Source organism: Dermochelys coriacea, chromosome 12 (genome assembly GCF_009764565.3).
Source record: "Dermochelys coriacea isolate rDerCor1 chromosome 12, rDerCor1.pri.v4, whole genome shotgun sequence".
In the NCBI taxonomy this organism is placed as follows: Eukaryota; Metazoa; Chordata; order Testudines; family Dermochelyidae; genus Dermochelys; species Dermochelys coriacea.
The window spans coordinates 20,552,003-20,564,842 of NC_050079.1; positions in this window are offsets into that span (position 1 = coordinate 20,552,003).

Below are 12,840 nucleotides of genomic sequence, written 5' to 3' on the forward strand. Positions count from 1 at the left end.
ATTGTTTTCTTTCTCTAGCCATATGATAGGTATTTTAATAATCCTTTGATATTTGTCCTGCCTTAAAAAAAAAAAAAAAAAGACTTTATGTATCCTTCCGGGACACTGAGCTATCTATATAAACCAGACTAAAATGTTCTTTGTGAAGAAAGGACAAAAATCAATTTGCCCATTTGCTAAACATTCCTAATTAAACTGCAGACAGCTGCAAGGGGTGGGGGTGGGGTAGACAACAGTCCCAGAAGGTTAAAAGACCCTCCTCCCTATCAACTGAGGAGGGGTAACTACAGGTCAATCAGGATCAGCTGAGAAGGGGTTACCAGAGAATCAATTAGGATCAGTTGAGAGGGAGTTACCTGAGGTTAGTTAGGATCAGCTGATTCCAGCTAAGGGCTGCCTGAGACCTTTTTGGGAGGGGGGGGGGGGTTGAAGGGAGGAGGAGTCAAGCTGCCAGTAGGCTAGGAGCAGCAAGATAGTGAGCCTCACCAGATGGAGAGGCTGCGTTCCCTCCCAGAAGAGAAGCAAAACAAGCCCAAAAGACTGGGAGAAGGAATGGACTGCCCCTGTGCATCCAAGGACTCTCTTACCCAAGCCCATCTCACCAAGACTAAAAAAAGCTAAGACTAGTGAGACAGAGAAGGTACCTTGCCACAAATTTCATAGATAGTATTATACCAATCCTCCCAAGAAACAATTTGCTGGTGTTGCCATAAATACCCAGTTTATAACAATGTGTGTCAAACTGAGGATAGGTTTCAGAGTAGCAGCCGTGTTAGTCTGTATCCACAAAAAGAAAAGGAGGACTTGTGGCACCTTAGAGACTAACAAATTTATTTGAGCATAAGCTTTTGTGAGCTACAGCTCACTTCATCGCATGCATTCAGTGGAAAATACAGTGGGGAGATTTGTATACATAGAGAACATGAAACAATGGGTGTTACCATATACACTGTAATGAGAGTGATCACTTAAGGTGAGCTATTACCAGCAGGAGAGTGGGGGGCAGGGGGGGGCGGAACCTTTTGTCGTGATGATCAAGGTGAGCCATTTCCAGCAGTTGACAAGAACGTCTGAGGAATGGTGGGGGTGGGGAATAAACAAGGGGAAATAGAAAAGGAGTACTTGTGGCACCTTAGAGACTAACAAATTTATTAGAGCATAAGCTTTCGTGAGCTACAGCTCACTTCATCGGATGCATCCAATGAAGTGAGCTGTAGCTCACCAAAGCTTATGCTCTAATAAATTTGTTAGTCTCTAAGGTGCCACAAGTACTCCTTTTCTTTTTGCGAATACAGACTAACATGGCTGCTACTCTGAAACCTGTCATCAAGGGGAAATAGTTTTAATTTGTGTAATGGCCCATCCACTCCGTCTCTATTCAAGCCTAAGTTAATTGTATCCAGTTTGCAAATTAATTCCAATTCCGCAGTCTCTCGTTGGAGTCTGTTTTTGAAGTTTTTTGTTGAAGGATAGCCACTCTCAGGTCTGTAACCGTGTGACCGGAGAGATTGAAGTATTCGCTGACTGGTTTTTGAATGATATAATTCTTGATGTCTGATTTGTGTCCATTTATTCTTTTACATAGAGACTGTCTGGTTTGGCCAATGTACATGGCAGAGGGGCATTGCTGGCACATACTGGCATATATCACATTGGTAGATGTGCAGGTGAACGAGCCTCTGGTAGTGTGCACGAGAGCTGAGGAAGTCTTGTTCTAAGCCAGCCATAAAAATGTTGGCATACTGTGGGGCCATGTGGGTACCCATAGCAGTGCCGCTGATTTGAAGGTATATGTTGTCCCCAAATGTGAAATAGCTATCGGTGAGGACAAAGTCCAGCCACCAGGTTAGCCGTGACAGTATCGGGGATACTGTTCCTGACGGCTTGTAGTCCATCTTTGTGTGGAATGTTGGTGTAGAGGCTTTTACATCCATAGTGGCTAGGATGGTGTTTTCTGGAAAATCACCGATGGATTGTAGTTTCCTCAGGAAGTCAGTGGTGTCTCGAAGATAGCTGGGAGTGCTGGTAGCGTAGGGCCTGAGGAGGGAGTCTACGTAGCCAGACAATCCTGCTGTCAGGGTGCCAATGATGGGCATCCAGACGATGGGGCGTCCAGGATTTCCAGGTTTATGGATCTTGGGTAGCAGATAGAATACCCCTGGTCGGGGTTTCAGGGGTGTGTCTGTGCGGATTTGTTCTTGTGCTTTTTCAGGGAGTTTCTTGAGCAAATGGTGTCGTTTCTTTTGGTAACCCTCAGTGGGATCAGAGGGTAATGGCTTGTTTTATACATACATACACACATGGAGACATTTTAAAGGTACAAACCCAAACATTTGTGCTAAAAGATGTGTGGCATGTTTTAAGTTATACAATAGGCCTTTCATCTCAGTGAAAGATGGTCCTCTTTGTTAGTGAGCTATTTGTATATCTCTCTGCTGTAGCCATCAGTTTCACAGCAATAAAAACAGTCCTCTTCCATTTTGGTATCTTGCTCAATAATGTACTGTATTCAGTGCCTTCTAAAGGGGCTTTGCAACTGATTTAATAATTTTGGGATTTTCTACACTTTTAACTCTTGCCGCCTGCAAATGATGGGTCCAGCCGTGTGTATGTATAAGTGGCGGGGGGGAGGTGGGGTATGTTAGTGCAAGGGAAGCTTCAAATCCTGTTGGGATTTCACCATTTACAATGGCAAAGAATATGTAAAGGAAGTCACACTCTCTCCCAAAGACAGTGACTAAAATGAGTTGGTCATAGTGAGAGTTCCAAAATCCCCCAGATGATCTTTTTCTAGTTGTTTTGTTGTTGTTTGGGGTTTTTTTGACTGATGCTCTGCATTGAGCAGAGGTTTTAACTGAACATAATTTTTTTTTCCGAGTGGCTATTTTCGCTTTAGAACCCAGCAATGTATCTGTATTTTGTCCTATGTGCATTACCTTGGATTTGTCAACATTGTATTTCAGTAGTCTGTTAGATTCCACTTGAGCTTCTCATAGTCTTTTCTTATCTTGACTAAGCTGAAGAGTTTTGTGCCATCTGCAATTTTTGACATTTTTGTTGTTCATCCCACTCCAAGATAAATAATAATTAGTGGATGACTAGTGGTCCTGCAATGGAACTTTATGGCACCTCATACTACTAACCTTTTGCCATGTTGAAAACTGATTTATTCCTACTCTCTTTCTGTTTTAGGTTCTATCATGGGACTAGAAAATGTCTGTTTTCTCATCCTCTAGCTACCTAGTGTTCAAGTAATCTGAATCTTGAATTTTCCAGGGGTCTAACTAGCACAGGGTGGGCAAACTGCAGGCCGGAGCCTGTCCACAAGCCATTTTAAGCTGGTCTGCAAGCCACACCACCCAGCTTGGCCCTGCTTCGACGCTCCAGCTGGGGCGCTGGGCTGCGGGCCATACTGCATGGCTTGGCCCCTCTCCGAAGCTCCCGCCAGGGCACTGGGTCGGGGGCTGCTCCACACGGCTCTCATGAGCTGTGGCATGGCCCCACTCCAGCTCCTATGTGCTCCAATGGGAGCTTTAGGGGTGGTGCCTGCAGACAAGGGCAACATGCAGAGCCATCTGGCTGCACCTCCGCACAGGAGCCAGAGAAGGGACATGCGACTGCTTCTGGGAGCTGCTTGAGACAAGCGCCGCTTGGAGCCTGCAACCCTGGGAGGGGGGAAAATCAGAATTGGGGGAGGGGCTCACTCTCCAAACCCCTCGATTCCAGCCTGGAGCACTCTCCTGCACCCCAAACTTCTAATCCCCAGAGCTCACACTCCCAGCTTTAACCCACACCCCTGCCCCAGCCCTGATCTCCTCCCCCCCCCCACATCTACCTCCTACCCGCCAAACCCCTCAGTCCCAGCCCATCCTCCACATCCCCTCCCACACCCTAACCCCAATTTTGTGAGCATTCATGGCCCGCCATACAATTTCTATTCCCTGATGTGGCTCTTGGGCCAAAAAGTTTGCCCACCCCTGAACTTAACCCCTGGACTCCTAGAAGGAGGTGTGTGTATGTGTGTGGGTTTTTTTTTTAAATAGCGACATCTAGGGCTCCCAAAATACCCACTGTTCTTCCCAATAATGGGATCCTAGAATGTGATACAGATGCATATTCACCATCAAACACCCCACACCCATCGTAGGACCCTTCCCAGCCAAAACCGCTTTTCAGTGGAAAACCCTCTCCTGTATTCCCTCTGTGCTCTTTAGTGCTGTCTCTACAGCCATCAAGCAGGCTTCTGTTTTTCCCTGTTCAGCTGCAGTTTCATTGCACTTCACTGCTTCTTTTTATTTCCATATCTACATTGGCTCCTTGCTCATGGCTTTCCAGTTGTCTTGCTCGTAGCTAAGGATGTCCCTTTGTCTGTTTTTAATTGAGTAAATGAGCTCACCCAGTGTATCAGTGCCTTGGAGGATGACATCTTTTAGTGCAGACCTTCATGAGCTGTCCCAAATGCATTAGACATGGGCCTATGCCCAGATGTATTCTTATTATATAGATACTTTTTTCACAGTAGGACTCTCTCTTGGACGGCTTGTGATAGCTAGATATATGCACAGGCTAAAATAAATGGTGTTAAGACTAAAATAGTGAATTATTGACCTCCTTTATAAGAGACAGCTTGGAATCATTTACCCAGGGTCAAAAAGACACAGGTTGTATTTTATTTCTGAACTCCAAAGAATCAATATATGTGAGTGGGCTGTTGTAAAACAGCACTAGATCTGCTGTTTTCTGGGGGGAAAATTAATTGCTGTGAGTTTTTAATGAGAAGCAGTGTCATAGGTAATACATCTTATTCCTGTCACTTGGAAGAAAAAAGAACAAAATTCTGAGCCAGAGACATTTAATCTGCTCTGGGTTTGGACTCTGACTAGCATAGATGCAGCTGTATGCGCGCGTGCTCATGATAAGCTCAATGTAGCAGAAAAATCAGTCTCCGCACAAGCGAGGCAGAGTTTGATTCTTGTTTGTGTAATCCATTTCAATGAACACTGTACTTTCCATTTGATACTTTGTCCCACCAAACAATGGAATTCCCTCCAAAGCACCTGCTGGGTAATAAATATTCATCCTACTGTAAACAGCAAAGTTCACCAATAGTCCAAAAAATTTTTTTTGTCAACAAAATTACTAAGATTTACAAAAAGAATATCATACACTAAACAAGCAAGTGGAAAAATTCTGCAAGTTCTGGTGGTGGAATGGGGCATAGGAGAGGAAAATATTTGTAGTCAAATTAATGGTCCATAGCACTGGAATGTGAAGTCCTTTTTTCTCAGGATAAATGTAGTTCAGTGCAGGCATACGTAATGCAGTCTTCTACATTGAAGTGAGCTGTAGCCCATGAAAGCTTATGCTCAAATAAATTTGTTAGTCTCTAAGGTGCCATAAGTACTCCTTTTCTTTTTACATATTTTGAGTGATTAATGATCACAACTTGCCTACTAAATATGAACCATCCCTGCTGCAGGTATTTCACTCTGTTCTGTAGCTAGGGTCTCAAGCTCCTAATGTTTTAAAGTAAAATGTAACAATTTTATGCACTTCTCCCCCCCCCCAAAAAAAAAAAATTACTGGAAACTACAGGGTATTGATCTTATACCTTACCCCCTTGGATAAATTAACTTTGTATCTGGAAGGAAACAGACTGATCTGCAAAATCTGACCTTCATACCAGACGTAAATAGAGAATTTCTGCATGCACAAAATAGTTACCAAATAAACTTCACTGGCACATTTTTGGTGGTAATATTAAGTATTGATTATTCTACTGCATGATTGCCAAGATGGGTATCTTCATACTGTCACACACTTGTAGCAGCTGTTAAATTATGTGTACACTGAGGCTCTATACCTGGTGGGTTTCATAATTCAACACTGATCGATATCAGATCAATGTGGTGCTTTGCACATTGCAAACACTCAAGAATACAGGAAAAATACTTTTTTTTTTAAATTGGAATACCATTTTAGAATTTCTAGTTAATGCAACCACTTAAATTAGGGGGTGGCATGCATAAAATTTTTACATTAATGTGGTGATTTCTAGCATATATTAAAGTGAACTATTGATAGCACTAGTACAAGAAATAATCTACTCAGAGATTGTGCAAGGTTTCCTACAAATAAATACAGGTCCCTCGCTATTTTGTTAGAAAGCATTCATCAAAACAGATTCCAATTGCCCTATGCACAATGTTTCTCTGTCTGTCTGTGGCCTTCTTTGTAATATTAGGTTTCTACTAAAGCTAGATTGAGACCAGCCCATAAATTTTGCGTATGGTCTAGCTCTTGTTTTTAACTTAGGTCTGCAAAATTTAGGTTAGTCCTTTAATCCACTTGACTATCCTAGGCCTCCTTTTTCTCTCTGATATCTGTAAGGATGACTCTAATATACATTACATGTAACCGAATATTCCTGAAGTGGGTGATAGGCTCGCCTTTCTGAAGGCAACTCCTCTCAGAGATGTTACTGATTTGGTTTTCTTTTAGTTTGTAAACTGTTCAGAGTGGGCACCCTGTCATCTTAATGTTTGTACAATACTTTGTACACTTTGGGTGCTTCTAGATAATAAAAGATGGTACTTCCAGAAATTAGGAAAAAAACAGATTAGGGTTAGGCTATATAGCTGCAGGGTAAGCATTCAAATTTTAATTAGAGAACACTGAAATCTTTCAGTAACGGTTCCTGGGATATTTCTGCACAATATGACAGATGTCTTGCTAGATCAGGTGATCTCATGATATAATTTTTACCATCGCATGCCAAAGTTTGACAAAAGCAGAATGCAAACCAAAAACGAGGTCCATTTCCAGTCTGGAGTTGACTCAGAACCAAAACTATAGGGATTTGTCTAGAACTGAGGATTTGAATCCACACTGGTTCCAACACACTTCACTTCTCTTCTCCCCACCCCCCCATTCAAAGGGTTTCTGATTTAAACTTCCAGGTGTGTGTGTGTGTGTGTTGGGGAGAGGGGGTTTACCCAGCCCTATTCAAAATGTTAGCAAGTATTTCTGGTGCTGTAACTTGGAGCTGCTGTCTCCTGGAGCAGTAGTTTCCATTAGTAAACGGGAGCATCACACCAGTCCCATGCATAGCTGGTAGCATATGGGTTTTAGCCCTGTTTTGGACACTAAGTAACATAATTTTCACAGTACCTGTCACCTCTCAACCTTTAATAGATTTTTATATTAACATACTGTAATCTCAGTTTATACAGAAGCACTCTGTCCCCCTCTAGGGACTGCATAGGGATTTGAGAGTCTTCTATAGCTTGAACTAACAGACCTGTTGTTTTTAGCTCAAGCAGTAGAGGCTCATGGTCTTGGATCCAGAGGTTCTGGGTTCAGGACCCTGCTGCCAACAACTCTCCTCAGGGCAGCATAGCATAATGCTATAGCTAGTCTTCACACCACATGCATGCGCCACACTGGAGAAATGTGGTATGCTGCCCAGAGTTTGGACCCTCTAGAAAGCCTGTAGTGCCCATCACCACCATGCACAGAACTATTTCCAATAGTTTAGAGGTGGTTACACTGCCATTTTCTATGAGCAAGTCTACATGATATGGTGGTAATGCCAAAGCCCCTCTTGCACAACTATTCCAGCTCTGGGGGAGTTGGGCCGAAGGTAATTCAACAGAGGGGCACTGACCAAAATACACTAGGTGTGATGCTGTATAAAAGGAAAGGTGTCTACACTACGCTAATATGATCACCATTTTTACAAAATGGTGATAAATCTTGTACAAAGTATGCCCTGAAAGGTATAATTGGAGAAGTTATCTGCTGTGTATTACTTAGTTATAATGTGTGAATCGACATTGCATATGGAGGTATGAAAGTTTGCTATGTGTTTTGTTTTTGTAATTCAAACTTGTGGACCTGGGAAATGCTCCCAGGTTAGCCCTTCAGGAATAACGAAAGGAGCTGTGAACGTGAGCCTCTGCGTATCATTTCTGGAGAGACTCTAAGCAGCATGTAGCACAACAAGGTGCAAGCAAAATTTGCAATTCACATGAAAAACTGGTGGCAGAGCACGTACCTCAAGAAGCTGCTTAATTCCATAAAACAGCCAGGATTTTTCCAGAAGAGGAGGGGCCAAGATATAAAACATGAGAACAAAAGGCACCCCCTTACCTCTTCTTTCCTACAACATCTCTGGACTGGTGAACTTGGACAAGGAAAATTTTGAACAAAGGATTGAGGTCTCCAATGCTATTTGGGCAAATCCAGAGAGACACAAAAAAAACCTAGCAGATACAACATCCCTGTTAGCATTTTGGATTTACAAGCTTTTAATTCACCGGTAATGTAGCTTACATGCTTTAAACATCTGAATAACTCTCATTTCTTTTCCTGGCTAATAAACTTTAGTTACTGAAGTAATTGGCAGTGTCATCTTTAGTGAGATCCTGAGCACCTGGGGTGAGTGATGGATCCTTTGGGATTGGAAGAACCTAGCGTGTGGTGTGGTGTGGTTGGTGTGTTTATTTTATTTTATTTTTATTTTAAATAACCTTTCACCACAGAAATCCAGCTTGTTTGGGTGGTGATATAGGCTGGAGTGCCCAAGGGGACTGCCGGTGGCTTCCTGGTGAGCTAGTATAGTGGTCCAGGAGCACACATTTGTTGCTGGCCTGGTTAATCTAATTGTAAAGTATACCACCAGTTTGGGAGTGTCTGCCCAGTTTTGGCAGTTTGGCTTTCTCAGCCGTGACCCATTCCAGACACTGGTGACACTATTGTAAGCAAACCTTATGGAAAAATAATTTCAGAGAGCATCAGCCATGTGCTTATGTACTCTGAATTTGTAATGCCATCTGAAATTGACTTGGTGCTAGATTTGCACCGTAATGCAGCACACAAGAGGTTAACGTAAACACTGAAGGCCTGTTTCTTACTAGGGTAACTAAGTAATCCTCCCCTGTCCCAGTTTATCTGGTATGTAATTCTATGGACCTATTCCCCACTTACAGTTAATCATTCCAAATGTAGCATGAAGAAAATCCAGAGAGAGAGAGAGAGAGAGAGAGAGATTGATAGCATAAAGAATTAAAGCTAAGGTCTTTCAAGATTAGATGTTCCACTGACCATAATTATGTCTCAGATTTCAGCAAATAACAATCTTGGCAAAATGATCATTCTGCCAGGCTGCTAAGAATCCAAAGCATTTCAGGACTCTGAAGTATTTGCTTGGTCACATTAGAGGAGTTGGAAAGCAATTCTTTCTTAATATCTTGTCCTCATTACTGATTCAAGATTCATTTTAAATACCAATTCATCTTGAAAGTATTGTCTTGATTACACTGGTATTATCTGAAGAAAATATTAGGGGAAATTTTAATGTATCAACATCTATGTGGTAATCTTTAGATAAGCAGCTGTAAAACACATTGCTAAAGACATTTTGAAGAAGTTCAGCAATTAGCAAATGAACAAAAATAATGTATGACATTTCAGTATTATGCCTTCTCCTAATGATTGACTGTATTAGTAAACAGTAAATTAAAACTCTGAGCCATTACTTGTGAACTGTCTTGGATGATCTGTATTTAAATAGTACCTAGCCAAGACTGAGGTATGTTAGTAAGCTGGGAGGCTAGAAGAAATGGCAGAGAGAACATCCCATCTTGAGTGGAGGGACTTGCCTGCCCTTTGTCACAGATGCACAGCCTGGAGTATGTTACTAGGTAGATGCTCAGGTAGCTGCAGTGGCCAAGAGTGCAGGGTTCCACCTCCCCACACATACCCCTAAGATTGGCTAGAAGGTTGTAACTTTTTTGTTTTGTTTTTCAAATGCAGATAGTGCCACAGATGTTGAGTGTGGAGCACTGCAGTGTGCTGTACTAGCAAGGGTTCCAGCCAAAGGCCGTTGGGAAAACATCAGCCAGTGTGGGACACAATAACCTGCTTGTTCAGTAATGGATCTCACAGGGAGTCCATTACGCTTATGCTTCATGATCTGCATTTCTGTATTTCCCTAGTAGTTTTCAGGTGCAGTGCAAGGGATTTAGTTTTGACATGACAACCCCATGGTTTAAATCAGAGGAGCAGGTGGCTGGACATGCTCCATGAGGGAGTCATGACTTTGGAATCCTGCTCTCCCTTTTGGTCCAACAGAGCCTGGATTTAATGAATTTCAGATTAGGCCACAAGGCCTAGCTTTTCTTCCCAGGTGTCAGTGGAAGAAGATGCTGATAAGTGATGGATTTGGGGGAAGGATTTTGTTTTGATCAGGGTTGGGGAATTTTTCTTCTAGAATTCCTTTTATTTATTTATTTATTTTTTTTGAGATGTTCATCCATTGAATGATGGAAATGGCTCCTGGGCTGGCTCATGGGGATGTCAGCAGCTTCTGGAGTGTAACGAAGTAAATGTGTCTTGTACTCCCAAACTTTTCCAAAAGCAATATTTAGCTAATTTGAAGTCAATGGGCTCCCAAGCCTTTTTGCTTTCTCATTGTTTTGCATGGGAGCCATTACAAATGCAGTGACCATCTGCCTACTACTTCCATCTTTTTCTCTGTAATATGCCATCCTCTCCAAACTGCATTGAGTGGAAGGAAACCAAAAGATATCTGTAAAGTCGGTTTTAATGCATTTTTTAAAAACAACTAATATAAATCCCTACTCAAGTGCAATGGGTTTTTGTATTGCAGGCCTGATGCTGCTTTTCCTATGTATAAAAAACAAAAACAAAAAAAAACACACACACAGTGAGCACTGCAAATGGAATGTTATCCTGAACCCATAATCCAGCTGCTCATGAAGATTCTGCTCATTCCCCATACAGATTTAATTCTACATCTGGAATCATCTAGATAGTGAAAGATGAGGCAGGAAATGAACATGGTAAAACTTCCTTCCCATGCGTTTGGACAGCAGGCTCCAATCTGTAATGTCTCCACCATTGTACCCGCTGTGTGCGACCTGCACAGGCAGGGAAAAATGAATGAAAATCTGGAATGCCAAGTAACAATGCTTGATCTAGTGTCCTGCTGGGGCTTTGAGATAAAATCTAGCTGCACTCCCCAACCTGGAGGTATGCCAGAAAACTGCACAAAGTCCCTCCTTGCTGCACATCAAATTGTGGGTTGGCATAGCAGCTACTTTTCCTTTCTCACTAGTACTGTGCAAGAGCATATCCATGCACTGAACATTGCACCTTCTCCCCCAATAACCCACCCTGTGTGGAGTCAGTGCACAGGATGTGTTGGTCAAGGGGTTCTCAAATAGGGTGTGGCTACTGTAGTGCAGTGTTAAGGACCTACTCTAGTCCCAACGCAAAGGGGTGAATTTTGACCCTATAAACTCTGTGGGTTTTAGAGAGCAGGAAGCATCACTTTTATACCTGCTGTTCTCCCCCTGCCTGTGTGTCTCTTTTCTATATACATGCTCCCATTCAGAGAAGAGGCAGCCTGGGTTTGCTCCCTTTGCTTTTAATGCTGTCTGTGCCTCAGGAATCATTAGTTTTTTCCTGTGAAGATCTTGGGCGTGTTGTATATTATCAGCATCCCCAGCTAGTTAAATAAATAGATGCTACTTTTACTTGTACTGCAGCTGTTTTCAGGAGAAAAGGGCCAATTTTTCTAAAATCTTTCATGATCAAACTGCTTTCTTCAACATATGCACATATTTCTTCCTCTAATAACAAGGGCATTTCGGGTGTACATTGCTGGAATGACAATCCTATCCAGTTGCTAATTAGATAAGTGACAGATGTTTGTTCCCTTTCCAACTTCCTATTAAATCTTCATCTCACTACTTTTTTTCCTCTGCATAGAAACATCCTTGGAATTCACATAGAGGGAATTATCCAGCACAACCGCAAGCACTTTCTTTCACTAACCTATATACTGCTTGCTCTACAGTAGGGTGTCCAATTTATCCTGTGAGGAAGGCAGAATTACATTTTAAAATAGGATCTGTAGGATAGGCAACAAAGATAGTGCTGAATACTACCCTCAATTCACTTGTGATTACTGGCTCATTATGTAGCTCAAGGCTAGGATATTGTCCCATTAGAGTAACTAAGTATTTGGGGCTGGATAATCCCTATCTCTAGCATAGCTATGAAGGGGCATATGGGGACAGATGGTCATGTTAGGATTCCCTGGATCTTGGATCAGGGTCTTGTTCCCAATGCAGGGGCTGCACAGCCTCTGCTTCCTCTGCCAGCACACTTAGTGGGGTGGGGCGGGGCGGGGCGGGGGGGGAAAGTAGGTGGACATCTCATTCCACTCTCCTGTGTGCCAAGCGGCAGAGGTGGGTGGATGCAGGTGAGGGAGAAGAAGTCAGCTGTACGGTGCTCAGAGCTGCAGTAGGAGCAACATGAGGGAAACAAGTGGTGGAATTTATTCAACATTTTCGATGTCTGTACACAAATGCAAAGACTAGCAGGAATAAACAGGAAGAACTGGAAGTGTTTGTATTCAAGCTAAACTATGACTTAATTGGCAGCCTAAGACTAGATGGGATACAGCTCATGACTGGAATAGGGGGTATAGCTTCCTCAGGAAGCACAGGCAGGGAAAAATGGGAGATCTTGAGCTATACATAAAAAAAAACATAACTTGTTCTGAGGTGCAGAACGAGGTGAGAGGCAAACACATCAAAAGTTTCTGGGTAAAGATAAAAGGGGGGAAAATAGAGGTAACAAAATGGAAAGGATCTACTGTGGACCACCAACTCATGAGGAGGAGGTGGATGAGGCATTCCTAGAACTGATAACAGAAATAGCCAAAACGCAAGACCTGGTAGTAATGGAGAACTTTAACTACCTAGCCATCTATTGGAAAAGTAATATGGCAAAACAAAAAATTCCAGT